At 39.3% G+C, this 18,727-nt stretch overlaps 1 protein-coding gene across 7 annotated transcripts in view; it reads right to left on the bottom strand.

Moving 5' to 3' along the window:
• QTMAN (queuosine-tRNA mannosyltransferase) overlaps positions 1-18,727 on the bottom strand; it is a 125,583-nt gene that overhangs the window by 37,722 nt on the left and 69,134 nt on the right. The gene's annotated exons all lie outside the window — the stretch shown is intronic.

Raw genomic sequence — 18,727 nt, 5'->3', positions numbered from 1 at the left:
CCAACAGCAGGATGCGTTTGCACAGTTATATTGAGGCCACTGAACTCATTTTTGTAATACGTGAAATGTAACAATTTACGCAGATCTAGTTGTACCGTTTGATTTAAAGTAGTGATGAATTACGGTCCTTGCCCAGGAAACACTCGAGTGAAGCTCCTTCATTCAAATATGACTCTTCTAAATGAACACGAAGAGGACTACATGCATGGCTACCGTGGGATCCTCGCTCTTAACGCCTGCCTGTACCTCAAGTTAATTTACCCAATTATTATTTACTTACATGCCTTTCAGTGTGATTATGGTTCTCCCAGATAAGTACAGGCATTTAAATTTTCCGTTTCCTTTTAATTTCCCAACGTTTACACACTATAGCCTGTTCATTGAACTGTTTACTAAAGCCAACGCTTGCTCCACTTCACAAACCTCCTCCGCAGTTCTTCAGAGTTTTACTCCATCACAGCTTGTTTCTGGGCTGTGAACAAAGTGCTCCCTTCCCTCTTTGTCAAAACAAATATTCCTATATGCCGGAATCATCCATTTTACCTTGCAACACAGCACCTTAAATACAAAAAGACCTTTTTTCTTCAAAATTACTACCAAAATACAAACACGCACACGCTATGTGAGCTTAACTGCAGTTGGATTCTTGACTATTGCTTCAAGGAGCTTTCTTCAAACCCCTAAATCTCCTTTCCTAAGTCAGTACACTGCGTAACTACTCCATGTAGTGTGTATTCTTTGATTTAGCTTGCCGTCCCTTGGCATATTATTTTCATGTTTATCTACATTTTCAAGCCACTGACCAATTCACCTACGAGATCTACCTTTTTTCCACTGCTCGCCATCACTCGTTGGAGCCGCTCTGTAGATACAATCAGAAGAAGTTCAATCACATTCAACAGCCTCATCCTAATCCATGACCTGTTATAAACAAGCCAGGTTCCCAAATGGGCCTGAGTTAAACCATTCCCACCTCAGTGACTTAGCCACCCTCAGATTCTCAGAGCATAAAAGCAGAAATTCGGTGTGGCTGAATTCCATACATGTATGCTCTTAACAGTTATGTCGGTGTTTTGACAGTCTAAGCTGAATTATAGACCTAAAACTGGCTGGTGGTGGCTCCTCTTAAGTAAGGACACGTACCCATGAGGATATACTTTTTATATATTTACGCATGGCAAAAGCTGAAGGAGAAATAACGGATTTGCTCTAAACCACCAAGTCTGTGACTGAATTGAGAGGACTGATTTACCAAACCAAATTTAACTAACAGATTTTGAAAAATCACTGCCATTCCAAAGAACTGCTTGACGTGTGAGAGGTCGGACTACCTAGGCAGGCTGTAGCTCCCCGCCTGTTCTTTAATCTCCTGGCCAACCAGCCACGCAATGCACCATTTCTATTTCTGAAGAGGTTTTCTTCTTAGTTTTCAGCCCTTATAAATCTGATCTGTCATTGCAGAACTTCTAATAATATTAGATAAAACTTCACCAACCTCTCTCTAGAATAAACTATTTAATATCCTTTATTTAAGACGTGTGTGCAATCAATTCTGTGGTATTTACTTGTATTACACACACAGTATTCATCATCTTGACAATTTTTAAAAGTTTTAGAACACCGTTTCACTTAACAGTTTAAAAAAAAAAAAAGATTTATTTGATGGTTAACTTTGGAACAAGTTATCTGCATTAACTTCCATTGTTTTGGCATAAAGTAGTTCTGTATATTTTACTAACAACAGTGGAGACATGATAAAGGATGTGGGCAGAGAGCCATAAACTGCTCTCGCTGCAACCCACAGTGTTCGTGCAAAAGTATTAATTTTTAGGACTCTGATTGGAAGACATCTCAGTGCTCAGCCACTTGGATTTTGCTAAATACAACCATGTATAAAACCTTGTACCTGAATATAACAATTTTAACTGCGGAAAGACCATTGTAAATCATATGTAGTATAAACTTGTCCACATGATTGGAATGATATAATGGATATTGTAGTCCCTAACCACTAGCTAATGTTCTTTATGACACTTAAATAAATGACCTGAAAATAAACTAATAACACCACAAAATCTTCTAAACCTGTTCATGTGCATTTCCCAAAAGCATACTGGAGAAAGACAATGTCTAGTTAGCACTTTTTTTGTGTTTACACTTTCTCCAGAATATTTTTGCTCCAGCTATTCTATTTTCCCTCTTGCAGACTCGCATTCATTCTTTTCTGCCGCCTTCCAGAGGCATCTGTCCATCTGTACCTGCCCAGATCTCGGTCACTTATAAACATCGAGAGCATGCAGGACTTCTACATCACCATCCAGAAGTCTATAACCTCGATTAAAAATAAGCGCTCTGGTGTTTTATTTGCAGCCAGTATCTACTCCCAAAAAGATCTCATGAGAGTTTTTTTAAATCCTTGTCTAAATTTCAGAAGATACAACCGCAGACAGGCAGGTTATGGAATAGCAGAGCTGGGGCAGGAGCAGACATAGGCTTGAAAGACTGGATATAAGGAAGAAATTTTGTTATGATGAGGGTGGTGAAGCACTGGCACAGGTTTCCCAGAGAGGTGGGAGATGCCCCATCCCTGGAAACATTCAAGGTCAGGTTGGACGGGGCTCTGAGCAACCTGATCCAGTTGAAGCTGTCCCTGCCCATGGCAGGAGGTTGGACTAGATGAGCTCTAAAGGTCCCTTCCAACCCAAAGCATTCCATGATTCGAAAAAGCAAACTAGGGAGCTACTGCAGCAGATAGGTAGGATTTAGTTATCGAGAAGGATGCACCATTTTTCCCAACCCTAGTTACAACACACACTAGTCACATAAGAAAAATGCCACAGCATTCTATTTTTAATATGGGAGAAGGATTTTATTGTTATTAGTAACTGGTGGTAGAGAAATCTTGTATATGTGAAACTTTCCAGAAAAAATTATCACCAAAGCATATAAATATTAACACTTTCAACAGATTCCACAAGGTACTGTCCCTTATATTTAAAAAAACATGGAAAATGTTTTCCTTTTATGCATAACTTATATTTAAACACTGAAAGTTCAGAACAAACAGTGAGAGACGTAGATACCTAATTTTAGTATCGCGACTTGTCTTCCAAACTTTCAAAATTATCTTTCTTTTATTTATGCAGATATTTGAGGATCTCTGACACATTTACCAGTCAATTTGAAAACTTTATGAAGACTTAAAAAGAGTAAGTCTGGAAAACTTTCCCTTTTTGCATGCTGGGTATAGATGTTTAGTTAAACAGATGGGTTAAAAATTAAACTAAGTTCATACATAAAAAAAAATTCAGAGTTTCAATTTAAAAATTTGCCATTTCGAATAACAGATTCTTTTTTTAACTCCCCAATCTATATATTACATATTTTCTTTTCATTTATGCCATGAAACCCCACTCTGAGAAAACCCCACGTACTTCTTGAAGCAGACGTGTGCGTTTCCCCCAGCTCTTTCGTAACGTGTTGCCATGTTACATCGTATGTGTTTATCCACAGCGCTTTATTTACCCTAATGAAAAATTACTTATGGGAATTGGTTTCTTTTTCGTGGCACCAAGAGTCACTCTGTGCACCATTTTATTAAAAACAACAACAACAAAAAAAAAAGATGGAAGGGCCATGATGTCGCTGCTCGATGAATAGAAACCACATTAGAAAGGCTGACTGGAGTGCTGGTTTAGGTTAGATCAAATTAGCCAGGCAAGTTCTGTGTGTTGTGTACTGGTTTGAACAGTTGTTCTTCATGAGCAAGGATAATTTGTGAGAATTCATGTAAGCTAAAAAAAAAAAAATTTGAATTCATAAAAACTGGCCTTTCCCTAACTGTAGTTACATTTGGAAGCAAAGTTAAAGACAGTTCTGCAAGTGCCATGGATTTTTCTTTTTATTATTATAGTGCCATTAAAAAGTTCAAGCATAATAGAAGGAGATAGTGATGATCATACATATTAGCAACCTTCCCCAGGCCTTGGAGCTGGAGCTCACACATTTTAAAGCTGCCACATCTCCTTTGTCACTGCTGCACCGTCACGGCATAAGTTATAATTTAACAAACTCATTGTCTGAGAATTTCCTTTGTCTTTCTTTAAACAGCATCACAAATGTCTCTTTGCTAACTGTAATATTTTTAGTATAATTTATGTGACCTAAAACACTACCGAGGTTTGTGCAGAGCTTCTGTGATTCTAATACCTGGAGTCCATTTGGCTTATAACTGTTGAGATGGACAGTCATTTTTGTCATTTGCAGTAACTGGGAGACTCCACTTTTGCACTTTCTCTCTTTCTTTCTGCTTCCCTGAATCTATGCTGTTCCCATGCTGAATTTGTTGCCACAATTACTCCAAATGAGTGCAAAATGACACAACCATGAACACGTATTACTGGCCAAGCACTGTACAAATACCAAAACTGCATAGATATCGCCAAGCTTTTTCAAAAGTCAGAGTTTTGTCCACTCTGTTTTAAGGCAAAAAAAAAAAAAAAAAAAAAAGGTCATGAAAGCAGTTCTTTGGAGGCCAGACTGGAACAGACAGCAACTACATTAGTATATACTTGGGTTTTATATTTATATACAAATTTATACATTTATATTTTTTATATTTCATGTTACAAATCACCTGATAGCAGTAAAGCTGATGCATTTATATTTACCTACATCTCAAAAGATTGCAGCAAATGACAAAACTGGGAGACCAGACTCAGTTCAGTGATTTTTTTTCCTTAATTTTATTTCTCTGCAACTACTGTCACATTTTGCTCTACAGCAACAAAGAGTTGCTGAGTGTGGTCAGGTGTCCCAAAGCTGTACTAGAGTTCAAACCTAAAAGCTCAAAAGGAGATTCCCAATATTTAGGGAATTTGATATTAGAGTTTATTGAAGTTGTCACATACTTTCGGGGATCTAATTTCACTTTCTGATCTCTAGCAATGGTTGTAATTCTTCATTCAGAAGAGGGAAGAGATTACTTGTCAGCAGTAATCTCTAACACAGATAATGCCATATAAATATTAGGGGCTTATAAGCATGGACAAGGATTAGGAGCAAAGAGAAAGAACAGAAAGAAAACTGAACAGAGCCAAGATTAAGCACTGGGAAGGGCACGGCAAAAGAAAATACAAGGTCTGCGGCTGAGCTTGTCTTCCCACTGTAGAACATGTATTTTCCTGGGTAGGGTAAGTAGGATTTACACAGACTTCCCTGTTTGTGAACGGCAAGATATAGAAGTATGGAAATATTATTTGAGATGTGATCATTTCCTGCTGTCATTATCGTCTCTCATCTTCTCTATTCCGTGACGCAGGAGAAACACAGAAGAGACTCAGGGAATCACTGAGGTCGGAAGGGCTCTGGTCGGACCTTCTGCTCAAAGCCCATCCAGTTGGAGCAGGTTGCTCAGAGCCTCGTCCAGTCAAGTTTTAACTATCATAGAGGCCAAGGATGAAGACGACTTCCTTCTGACAAATAAGCCAAAACATTGCTGTTTTGGCAACAAAATTAGCTGAATGCAACAGCCCTTCTCACTCCAGCAGTGCGCCTGATTAGCAGGCAGGATCCAGAGACGCTCCAGAGAAGAGAGGCTGGATCCAGATCAACCGCAGGCAGTTGGGTTGGACTCAAGAGGTAATTTGGTCTGTTGGAGTGGGGAAGGGAAACGAGAAAGGCAGGAGAGGAGAGATGTCAAGAATAGAGACAGTAGAAAAGAAACAGGATCATTCTCAGATTCCTTAAACCATAACTTCCACCTATTTTTCCAAATAATTTCTGAGCAAAATCCCTCAATATCTAGTATTTGTACTTGATACTGCCAAAAATTCCCACTTTTACTTAGCATTTACACTTTTCTTTCCGATCTAGTTTCACTCTGATTCAACAACACTCCTATTAGTTTATTCTCTAAGGTGCCGTATCTGTACCTCAACACAGGGAAGATGGCCACACCAATCTCTACCTTTCCCATCAATACTACATTTGAATTTCTACCATTAAGATTACTGCGCAAGATGCATTGTAAAGCCCACATCCTAGACGCCCAGGATTTTAACTAAAGCATTCTTCAATCCTTATTCCCCAAAATACATGGAAAGGTACCACCTTCCAAGACACATCCTGCCGTGAAACTATGCAAAACAGGAGCAAAGGCAGGTGAAAGTACTCCAAAACAAATATATCCCTGAAAGTCTAAGCTTTCCTGGTGCTCTTGTTGGACATCATTTCAGCCAAAAGCACGTCTAGCCTAATCCAGTACTTGTGGGATTATTCCATTTTGTTGCACATTTACTCCTGGCAAATCACTTCAACAGTATCTTAAGTGCTTTAGGTCAGCAAAAAAATATCAAATAGTGATTACTCTGCATTTTAATACTGGAAGGGAGACTCTGGACCCACTGAAGTCAAAGGCAAAGCTCTCTTTGACTTCAAGAGAGACAGACTTTGACCCTAAATCTATTATTTCTGAAGTCACATCTTCAATTCCCTGAAATCCTTTAACACGAAATGTAAGAATCTGTGCAGTTATAATTTCTAAGAACATCATTCTCAACAAATGAAATAGCGATAATTTAAAAACTCCTCAGAAAGATGGTAATGAACTACAAATACATATTTTATAACACGGGTGAAAATAACTTATGCGCTATTTTGCGCAAGATATGAAAACATGAATTAATTGATAGTTCAGAAAAGAAAGTAATTTTCTCTATAATTAAACATCATGACTGTGTAGATCTGCTACACCGACGCTGCAAGGTAACAGATACATTTTTGGATCCCTAAGAGTCACCTTGATAACAACTGCTAGAGATTTTGAAATTGTTGACTTAAGTTCTGCTTCCACAGAAGTTCAAAAGAATGAGTTCCACTATGGGGGAAAAAGTTAGGCTTTTGAGAATTGCAAGGTTTTTAAGGTTCTTTAGGATCCTAAAGGATTGGTCATGTTTATTAGTGCTTACTTCAACAGAAAAAAACCCAGCTCAGCTCTGGAATGCTTATTTAGAAAATGTAAACTTCACATATAGTTCCAAACAATACAGTATGCCTTCTTGCTGAACAGAATTGGAAATGGGTGTTTGAAAACTGATATCACACCTTAAATCATCTTGTCTTTTATTTCCTTTTTTTTTTTTTTTTTTTTAATTAAAACTAATACCAGGATCCTGTAACATATAATTTCCTGTTTTGTGGAAATACTTCTAATCAGGATATATGGGATGGATGTCCCCTTTAAACAGGCTGTTTTGTAACATACGCAATGCAGAAGGGAGTGCTATCATAACACTTCAATAGTTAAGTGACTTTATGAGAAAAATACTTCCAAATGTTTCCTAAAACCTTCCAAACCGCACCAAAGAACATTATCGTAATATTATGTTTCCCTATGGCCTCCAATATTTAAGCTTGCTATTCTCAAAATGATACTTGGATGAAAAATATAAGTTTATGTAATGTATAAATTGTTCCTACAAGAAAAGTTGCCTTTAAAATTACTCTGTATAGATGTCAGATATTTTACATTTTCAATAGCCTTTCTGTATTAATTGAACAAATAGCATGCTAGTGCTTTGGGCTGCACGTGAATGGTTTGTATTTTAAAAACTGAACCGTCACCGTGTGATCTTATTCATAGCAAACACTGAAAACAATAACTGTCCTAACCGATTACATATCAAGTTACCCTTAATAGATATCCATATTTCTTGCACAGTATACATAATCCATATAAACTGTATACCATATATCAATAACATATTCCAGCGAATCCACCATCAAAGAGTTCGTTTATAGTAGGTTTTCATTTGACTCGGGGTTGTAATGTTCTGTGCAAGCATAAGCTAACCATTTCAGTGATCTTGCCAGCAAGCTGCTTTTTGGCAGATTATTGGCAGTACGTATTGGCAACAAACTAGTGCAACTAAGCCCTTCTTATAACTTACAGGTAAATAATGATTTTAATAAATTTATGTAAAATGTTCCACTTGCTGACATCTGTTTTTGATAACTCACGCGACTGTGCAAATGCAAACTTCTGCGTGTTTCTCAGGAAAACACGTATTTCACCTTAATTATTTAATGCTTTCCCAGGTACCCCAAGAAATAAATAAGCAATGAAGCCTACCTTCACTTGCAGGTTTAAGTGAAAAAAGCTTTATCTGAAAAAGCTAGAGAAATTAATTGCAAATATTAATTGTACGCGCACAAAAAAATCTAAAACACGTTTTCTCATCAATACGACGTCCAAGTAAGAAGAAAAACACGGGGCTATTGTAGAGTTATCTCAGCCACGGGGAATTCAAATTGGATGGTCCAGTCAACTGCCTCCGGCCCTGAGGACTGTGGGGTAACACAGAAACTCTGACCCCCATTTGAAAATGTGTTACTATACTAGATTTATTTCCACTTTCTTGTGCGCTACAACTGAAGTTTAAATGCGTACGCATTTGTATCTCAGCTAGGCAGTGTGGTTTAGAGGAAACTCTGAGTTTTAATCCCAATTTTGCCAGTGGGTCAGTGTCTCATTGTCCAAACACCAAAAGCCTCTCTCCATCTCTAGAACTAGAACAGCAGTAGCGCTCTGCCCTAAAAGCATCAAGTGTTTGTCAGAAAGCTCTAAAAATGTTATTACTACTAGTAGCAGTGTCATTAGAGGGAAGAAAAAACCAAAACCTTGGACTCCCTTTTCCTGGTATAAATCTGGATGACAGTGATGCTAATTTAAGATCGCTGAGAATCTGCCCTTCAGCATCCAGGCACCAGAAAGCCACGCTAGCACATCATGGGGGCTCCTCAGCGAGCCCGCGCTGCCCAATTCCTGGAAAACGAATGTTGCCCATCATTGAGCTACCTATGATATTAAAGACTGTAAAACAAGAAGAGGAATAAGCAGGTTTTTGTTGGAAAAAGGAGAAGACAGGATCAACACAAGCAGCACTGTTACCCTTATAGGCTATGAGCTGGCAGCTACCAGCACGGTGACATCTGCATGAGGACAGCAGGAAGGATGGTGCCTCCCCTGTAAGTAGACACGGACATGTCAACAGCTTGAGCTAACACCCGTGCTGTAGCGGGACACGGTCATCTGGAACATTACTGCACTAAATATAGTACCAAAAAACCCCTACAAAATCAGAAGCCTTGGAGACGCCAAGAGCTTGACCATGGCTGTTCAGCCCGTTGCCTTGTTTCCACAACTCTGAACATTGCTCATACAGGTACACCCCAAATAATCATGGAAGGCAGCACTGTCAGGATGGTACATTGAGGTTTCTATTGAAACAGGTCAAAAAGGTGAAAGAAAGGCCACATGAGAATTTAAAGGCAAATGACCAAATCAAAATAAAAACGTTTAATAAACACCACGGAGAAGTTTCTTCAGATCTTCCCTCCTTCTAAAGTCCAAGCTACCGCTTCTCAGGACACCAGCTCCCCAACCTGCCACGCTCTACCTGGTGACAACTGCTGCCAGCTGCCCCCGTGCTCCTTGCATCCTTCAACCCCAACACGTAACCGAAATTAAGGGAAGTCAGGTACTTCAAAAGGTTTTACACAGCGAACGTCCACGTCTGTTCTGCTTGTGGATACATCTCAAATTTCTATTAAATAATTGTTTTAAATGGGGCCTGTCATGAGTAGGGAACAATTATTAAGCACCAGATTTTATTTGCACCCAATTCAGCCTAGAATTTGCTTGCTGGTTTTGAGCGTTTATTCATTTACAGAGTCAGCAGTTTAGGATTTTGTAAGGCTTGGCAACATGGTTAAAACCCAGCGAATTCCTGTTGAGATCTATTGGACGTGCTGGTAAAACTCGCTGTTGCTATAGTGGACTTGCTTTTAATTTGATCTGTTTCAAGGATTCAGTATCCTTCCAGCACATTAGAAACCTAAGGGCATATATTTGTATTGTTTAAAGGCAGGAAATTCTGTGAACTGAAATGAGAACATATCCCTTTTGCCTTTATGGACTTTTGTTATTTTCTCTTCCTTTTGGGGCTTTGGAAACAAAACCAGTGAAAGCTGAAAGTTTGAACAATAGCAAATTACTTTCAAGGGAAGAAAAAAAAAAAAGTAAAATACTAAGCATACTTTTATAGCTTTATTCATACACTTTGTATATATGTAAATTGGACTTATCCAGGCATCAGAAAATACTATTTGCAGCAGGGCCTTAGACTGCAACAGGATCATACTGGTTTTGTCATAAAAGACTGTGGACTTTGCTGTTTTACTTTATTATTATTCCTTTACTACCTTATATTAACTTGTACCCCACTGACTTCATGACAGAGCCTATTTGTTTCATGCTAACCACAGAACTAGGGCAATCACATTTTTATTTTAAGGAGAAAAAACTACGAATCTTTGTAGCTCTTTCACTTTAACTCCTTATCTGAAGAGTCCCGCATCCCGCCTTTGACTGATGCAAAAGGTGGGTCTGAATTCTGGGACCACTGACACTGTGCAGACATACCAAATGAGAACTGGAGAAAGATGAGCAGGGACACATATTCTGCTAAAATTAAGAGTTGGACAGATACCACCTTTTAGACAACTGCAGCATCAAACTTTCTTAGGGCTGCTCTGTACTAATTAGCAGAAGGACTGGAGGCTGCATTAGCACGGGTAGCTGATCTCAGCAGGACGCATTAATCCTAGTGCAGCACCGCACAAACACGTCCACGCTGCTTTTGGTGCTCAAACTAGCTTGGTTAGAGCAAAGTATCTGTATTGCACATAATGAATTACACAGTACTCCTTTATAAGAATAGGGTTACAGGTTATAGCCGCGGTTATGGCTCTCAGGAATATTCCTGCCTCATGGCAGGCTACAGAGCTCCAACTAAGTCTGCAACAAAACTTGCTGGAGGAGAGCTCACGTGCAGCAACCTCAACTGCAGCCATTCCAGCAAGAGCCTGAACGCCTACCCAGCGCTTACACAGCAGCGTTCCTTGCGTACGGTGTAGAACAAGCGGACTGGTCCTATCTAATAAGCTTAATAGCTAAATATAAATTACAGTGGGACGTAAAGCTTGAGAGGGACACTCGACACCCAAGATACTGCTTGGCCACTAGATCTCTCCTAGCTAGTGTTTCTTCACACTCGCTAATCCCTCTTCCTGGACAGCAGCAATTATGACATTGGTGAACTGTAGGACTTCCGTATATTTGCTTTCATTTGGCACAGTGCTTTGCGCCCATCTCCTCTACTCTTGGAGGTTACGACAACTGAAGCAGAGATCACAATGAGACACCATCAATCATCACAATAAACACAGCTCAGCTGTTTCCATGCAGTCGAAGCCTTTGGTGGAGAAGAATCTTAATAAGAGATTTGAAAGAGCATGAAGAAGAGTCTTGACTTTAAGTGCTCGCAATAATGACTTCCAAAGAAACACTCCTGACCATCAACCCCAGTGGAATAAAGAGCTGAAAGGTACTCACGTTCATCTGTGGATTCTCTGTCCTGTAGATCTCTACCTAAAACCAAAAGGGATCCATAACTACCAGCTCTAATACTTCTACGATCTTTCCTGCAGAGGTGGGCAATGAAGGGAAAGGCCAGATGTCACAGGCTACATCACCTTCCTGATGGAAAAAGCGGGGATCCAAAACCTAGCACCTATGATAACCACAATTACCCCAACTATTCTTGGGGTCACATAACCACACGTTCTCTCTCATTCAGAGTACGCTAATTTAACAGTCTTGCCCAAGTGGTCAAAGACCAACTAATGTTACATTTTGAAATGTAGCCGCATACAAATGTTTACATCATATATTCGACACGCATACGCACAACTAACCATACGCCACAAGTTCACAGGTCCCGCTTACCTTATTCTCGGTTCTTCTGAAAATGTAGTTAAAGACTCTTAGGGCAAAAATTACAACTAAGTTCATGAACTACACAAAAAATTGGCTGTGACGCCATTTATTAAAAGTTATGATAAATTAGAAGGTCCAACTAAAAGGAGCAGATGCACTGTTTGCTAAGTCGTAGCTGCAGACAGAATTTTTTGTGCCAAGATCAAAAGAACAAGGTGTTCATATAAATGGCATTTTATTTTGATCCTATTATTCTATATGAGCTCGAGGAGAGATCAAAGGAAAAACTACCCAGGTTTCCCTATTAACACTTAACATAGCTCCAGTCGGAAAATCCTTTCCAGATTGTTAGTGCAATTCAAAGCCCAGCACATTTTTGTTGTTCTGTTGGGTAATATACCTGAAGGCACGGTTTTGATTCCTTGACCACCCTTTCCGTTGTGGAAAATTGCTCCTGATATATATTTCAGTTATTTTCATTTTTATAACAGTAACCCCCAGACATCCGAACTTGGGAGGCTACACTGTTTTGGGTTGTACCCGCTATCCCAGAGAGACAGGCTGCCCTGAAGTAGCGACAATATATTACTGCCTGCATACAACAGTCAGGAAATTCAATAGCGTCGGAGTCAAGTACTAAAGTCTGGTTCAGCCCCTGCCGATGGCAGTTCCACTGGAAGCAAAGCATACCAGCTTCAACTGAGTATGTAAACAAACTTAATGGGCCTTTAAAATACATAAAGGTTCCTCCCGATAGCTGGCAAGAATAAATGTGCTTTAATATGTTGTATTGCTTATTATGACATTATCCAAGACTACTACTATTAATTAATGGTTCTATTGCCTCTCTTAGAACCCAGCAATGCTGCACAAAGAAAAAATAATAATACATTGTGCTCCTTACAAAGCCAAAGTATGCTAACAAATTTTAATACTCATGCTTTCTTTGAATGTAAGCTTCTCATTGATGATTCAGCAATTTAGGGCAGAAACTTCAGAATTTTACTTCCAGTGAATTTCTTTGACATACTAAGACTGCAGAAATCTGCTAATAAACAGGTACAGCTTATCAGACTACCTTTGGAAAAATCAGCAATCTAGCATTCATAAGAAAAAAAAAAGAGTGCCTATGTCCTCCTTCCCTGCCTTGCCTCCCCCTCCCCACTTGCTATTAAAGCATTCGTGTTACAAAGTCATTCCAAAGTTTATTATAAATGCCAAAATGTGGGCACCAATCCCACATGAGCTGGCTCAGTTATGGCCCACCATCTTGAACATATTCATTTTATCCAACTCAGTTCCAGAAGGGGTTTGGGGGGTTTTGCTTTGGGGTTGGTTTGGGGGTTGGGGTTTTTTGGGTTTTTTTTGACTTAACTTTTCCCTCATAACAGTAGATTATACATACGCAAGGAGATGGCAAGTCATGACTCTGGGAACTTGCACAGTCAATGCTAAAGACATGCAGGTGAGCTGTGGCCTAGAGTGAACATTACAATTATGGGTTAAACGAGACAAAATGTCTCATGCACAGTCAGAATATGTTCATATTACACACAGCAGCCAGCTGGCTATAAATCCAAGAAGTAAGCTGGAAAGCTTTAGAGTTTAAATGGATGAATACAGATATAAATGGAAGAACAGTGGTTTGTCGCCATATGAATGGCTTTTAACTGAAAAGCGTGGATTGCTTTTACGAGGGTTTTCCAAAAGAGTAACCTTGTTGAGATGAAAAAAAGAATAAGTATGATGATTGGGACATTCCATACATTTATATTTTCTGTTTTGTTTTGAGACAGAGAAGTCTGATTCAGCGTGTCTGAACAATTATAACATGGCTTTACATACAGGTGTTCTTAGTGAATAGGGGCACAAGTTCTTTAATAATACCTCTGCAGCTGATGATCCATAAACAGGATTACTCTATTAATTTATTTCAGATTCAAATTACCACGAGCTGAGCTGTGAGAAGCCATGAATCATTTTTCTTGCCGTATTTCCAGCTCTAAGTAATGTATGCTATAGCCTTTTCTACTCTATATAGGAATCACTGAACCTATGGCCAGTGACCCTATCTGTGCACAAACCCACCAGATCACCTTGATGCTGCTAAATCAATACCTTCCTGGCAAGGCACAAAGGATGAGAGGCATTTCTGAGACTTTCTTCTCTTTTTATTAAACAATGATGACCAGCAGAACCTTCTGGAATATGGACCTAAGAAATGTCCTAATAGGTTTTCATAAACGGATGAACCTGAATGACTTTCTAGAAGTCTAATTACCCGACTTGAACATTTTGGGATCGTACCAAGATAAACACTTGTTCTTCCTCCACTCCACGTAAGGCAGATGTAATTCCAAAAATTTTAATTGTAAATCCAAAAGCAGAGCTTAGGTTCTTAACAACTCCAGTATCAGCTACACTTTAAAGACATAAAGGAACTTCACATTCATAAATGATATTCATTTATGTTATATATATGTTATATATAACTGTATATATATATATAGTAATTTTTACAAAACTTTTTTGATGTTTGAAAGTGGCTACAAGCTCATGGGTTTGAGGTACTCACTGTTGACAGAATCAGATGGAAACTGTAGGAAGACTGATAACAAGTTTGCTCCCCAAAACCTTTCTCCTATGTCTCTGAACTGACTGAATGGGAACTGAGAGAAAAAGAACAAAGATTTGCTGTTCTTTACAGTCACGCAACAAAAGTGTAGGTTAAGTACAGGAAGTATTTGCAGATTTCAGATATTTTGTGGACCTTTGTTGCTTTTCCTTGCATTCAGATCTAATCTCAGCCCTAGCACAGAGCTGGACTTTCATGTCCTGCAGTCCTTCACTAACAGAAAACCCAACCCACTGTGACACTTACAGCAAAGTGGACTCAAGACACAAATTCTAACTTCAGCTTTTCATAGGCATTTATTCATGCTAATGCATTATGGAAAAAATGTTTCACCACAAAAAGAAGGCCTAAAATTATACTGCTGAATAAATTAATAAAAATATTTAATGTATATTCATAGTAGAACATGAATCCAGCCTAGAGACTGGAAAGATACAGCTATAACTTTTACAAGAAGCCTGGATACACAATTTCATGTTCCACGTCAAATATGTCACAATCAGGTGATCTCTAAGCCCCACAGGTATAAAAACACTGAGAGTTTCTATTTTTAAAATTTCTGATACCAAATACCTATATACCTCCAACTCACTCAAGTTACCATTAAGAACTACTAGAATATTTTTAGAGGGTCCTTCAAACAGAAGGGTAGTATTCTCACTACAATTTAGAACAAGCAATAAATTGTGTTTGGTTCTTTAGCTTCAATCAAGCATCAATTTTGGCTTATTCGTCTGAAGTCAGAATTCTTAAAATAAGCCAGTTTTTTATAGAACCAATTTCGGGGAAAAAAATCCCCTCCACAATTTGAGTATAATCAGCTATTCTGATATAACTGGCTCTGATTTGGCAGTAAGGTACATGATCATATATATAAGAAGGGCTGTATGATTAATTCAAGAGGTGGTCCACCAATACTCACAGGAATAAGCATAAACACCCCAATATTGTTTTAATTTCATTATGCTGCTGTATCACCTTTGGTTCTCAGAAAACTTTTTGTCCTAACATCAGCATTTCATCTTGCACATCTTTTTCTATTGTCTCTATTACCTAGACCCTTTTTCCCCTTCCTCTCCAAATCAAATGTTTCCTTACTGCAGGAAGGCATTGCATCCGAGCTACAGTACACATTCGTATTTTACTATGCTCGACGGGCATACAGAAAGGCTATCGCACTGGTCATGTGAAATGCTGAGCACTTTCTTATCACCCTGGCTAAAAAGGGGTTTGAGCATCCGCAGCACGTTGCAGGAGAAGGGCTCATAGCATGATGGACAACTGAAATATCAAATTTGTCAATCAGCAATATTTGGCATTGAAAACAGTTCTGAATATGAATAGGAAAATATCTGGCTGTCAGATATTCGGAGGTGTTACTTGCCAAAACAGTGTTAGGGAAATTTCTAGCTCTCAAGAGCTTTCAAGCTAATTCTTGATGGATCATCTGTATGTTTGGGCGCTTTCTGGAAGCTCGTTCCTCCTTTTCCTTTATTGTCCTTTGCGAAGAAAAGAGGAGATGAAACTCTCACCAGAAAGTAACAAAAAACATTAACCTCTAAGTACCGCAGATTTGGTAAACAGTGAGATCACTGGAAATCTTAGCTTCTGCAGATGAATTAGAGGAGAATAATGGGACTGAGCAAAAAGCCGTGGACTATGTTCATCAATATATGCCTTTTATGTAAACTAGATTGTTAACTAAAAACCAGTTTTCAGAGTCTCTTAAGAGGCAATCGCCTTAAAATTAATCAAAGTGCTGTTTTGTTGTTGGTTTTTAATGGGGGATGCGCTCCTGTGGACATTCAGAAAATTGCTTGCAGCAGAGACTGCTGCAGCCGAAGGCTTTGGGGTTCGTGTCTCAGAGTCCGCCTCTGCCGCGGCAGAAGGGTGCTGGCAAGGCGAGCCAGCACCGATGGCTCCGCTCACCCCGCCACCAGCTACCGAGTGACACGCGCGGGTCCCTGGCTGATGTCTACTACAGCAGGAGCAGACAGACGTGCACCAGCAGAAAACGGACCTGGCTAAAGGGCAGGAAGACGTTGGGACAATGGGCGACGTCTGTGTCCCAGGGACCTCAGCGAGGCTCGAGATGAGGACGGGTCACAGCCTACAGGACCTGAGGATCAAGAAGAGACTCGGTATTATCATGGCCTACTTAAGCAGGACCGTGAGGTTGACATCGTTGCACGGGGTCGTACAAGGCAGTAGGAACCACGATGGCTGGGGATGGCTCACCAGCCACTGCATTAGGTCACAGTCCCCAAAATAACAGAATTTCAGCTCCCTTTTTTCAGCTGATCATCATCATGCCCTTCGTTTTCAACCATTTCTTTTCCCATTTACCTATGGCTTTCCCTGCTCTTATTTCTAATAAAGCTACCTCCATGAGGTACATGGAACATATTCCTCATGAACAATTTTGGTTTTTTTCTATATGCCTCTCCTTAAACTATTCCTTAGCTTACCTGTGCAGTGCTTAGTAATAACTCATTAAAAAAATAAATCTCATCATAACAACACAGTGACAGATATCAAAGGTGAAAATCGGCAATTATATTGCAAACAGCCTGAAAACATCTTCAAACAGCATACAGAGAAAAGGCCTGTATTTGTCTACAGATGTATTTCCTTAACATTTTTTATCGATTTATTTCAGCAAGAATGACCGACTTCAAGTTTTCAGTGCCTTCAATGACCTTATTTCATGAATTTGTATAAAAGGCAGAAAAGTATACACAAACATTTAAAAAGCAGCCAGGAATATGTGCAAGAGTTTCTGTGGAAATAGTGCAATTAGATTTAAAATACCAAACACTCAAATTACTTCTGACATTTGGTCTGAATCGCTTTAGAATTTGCACCTATGAACAATGAAAAAATGCTGGTTCTGAAGGAGGCTGATGATTTCCTTTGCGATATTTTACCACAGAGCAGTTATTCTCTCTTTCTACCAGATCTGACAGCCATTCAAATGCGCTGGTTTTGCTGCACACTAAACTAGAAATGCGATCTCTACTTGGAAACTCCTCTCAAAAATATTTTCTTCTGTCAGTTCTCAGTAACTGCATTCAATAACAAGCATGACTATTGAACTTCTAAAGTATCAATGTTCAGTCATCTTCCTGAGTTTACATATTGCAGCTGCAGGGAATAAAGATGCTGAAAGACTGTGATCTCTCCCCGTAGTTTAGATGCTTATCATAACCTTTTGTGATATTTAATTGGCACTGCTTTCTCCTCCTTCATTTCCAAATGGATGAATCACAGACTTGGTCTTCCAGGAACCAACCACTTTAGCTATTCTCTGCACTTCCTTCAACTCTTCCTCAACCGCTGCCAGCCCTTCGCTTGACCCCACCTTTAATAAATGTTCAACTGGAGAGTCTCAGCTAAAATGCATATTACGCCTTCTGAGAAGAGAATGACTAACCAACACCTAAAAACGAGAATTATGACAGCAAGCTTGCCAGACCATCCTGCAGCCACTGCGGCTTGTTCACAGGCTAGACTGAAGAAGAGCCACTGTTGAAGAAGGTCAGATCTCCTCACTTTCTTATTCAGTAATAATACAATGTGGTCTGGTACTCCGAGTTATACACACGATGTTAATCACAGATTAATGCAAAACTAGAGGGGTATAGTCTACAGCAGGTACTCTTCATTATAATTATCTGTTAATTTTAAGTTACAACTTGCAAAAAAACTCTATCAGCAACCCAATGGTTCACTAAAAAAGAGAAACAACTCATCAGCTGGTCATTCTGCTCCACCTACCATGCTTGGACTTCTCCCCCCAACTCTTCTGCGATGCTCCCAGATCACCTCCCACCTTCAACATATGGACGCAAGAAGTCTCACTGGTGCTGAGGTCAGTTTGACCACTCGCATTCATTTAGGTTACATACATACATTTTAACTACCTTCTCGAAAAGTATCTCACTGTATTGCTGGACTCACATTTCTATGAACAGCCTTGAATACAGGCAATGCTAAGCTAAACTCTTTCTCAGATATGAGCCTATGAAAGAAAGAATGCATCTTATAAAGCATTTAAGTCTGTAAGATCTTGTTACTCATATTAAGTGAATTCCAGGCACACATTTGAATTCTTTGAGCCTTTGATGCCCTGCAAAACCTAACAGTACATCCATGAGTCTACCCCATGAACCTACCCTGAACATCCACCCAGACGAGAGGCAGTGCTTAGTTTCGTTACACATGCATCAGATGGTCACAGCCAGTGAACTTTA

This window comes from Pelecanus crispus, chromosome 5, assembly GCF_030463565.1.
Source record: "Pelecanus crispus isolate bPelCri1 chromosome 5, bPelCri1.pri, whole genome shotgun sequence".
NCBI classification, from domain to species: domain Eukaryota; kingdom Metazoa; phylum Chordata; class Aves; order Pelecaniformes; family Pelecanidae; genus Pelecanus; species Pelecanus crispus.
Note: the sequence above shows the minus strand (reverse complement) of the source record. Positions and strands in the feature narration are given on the sequence as shown.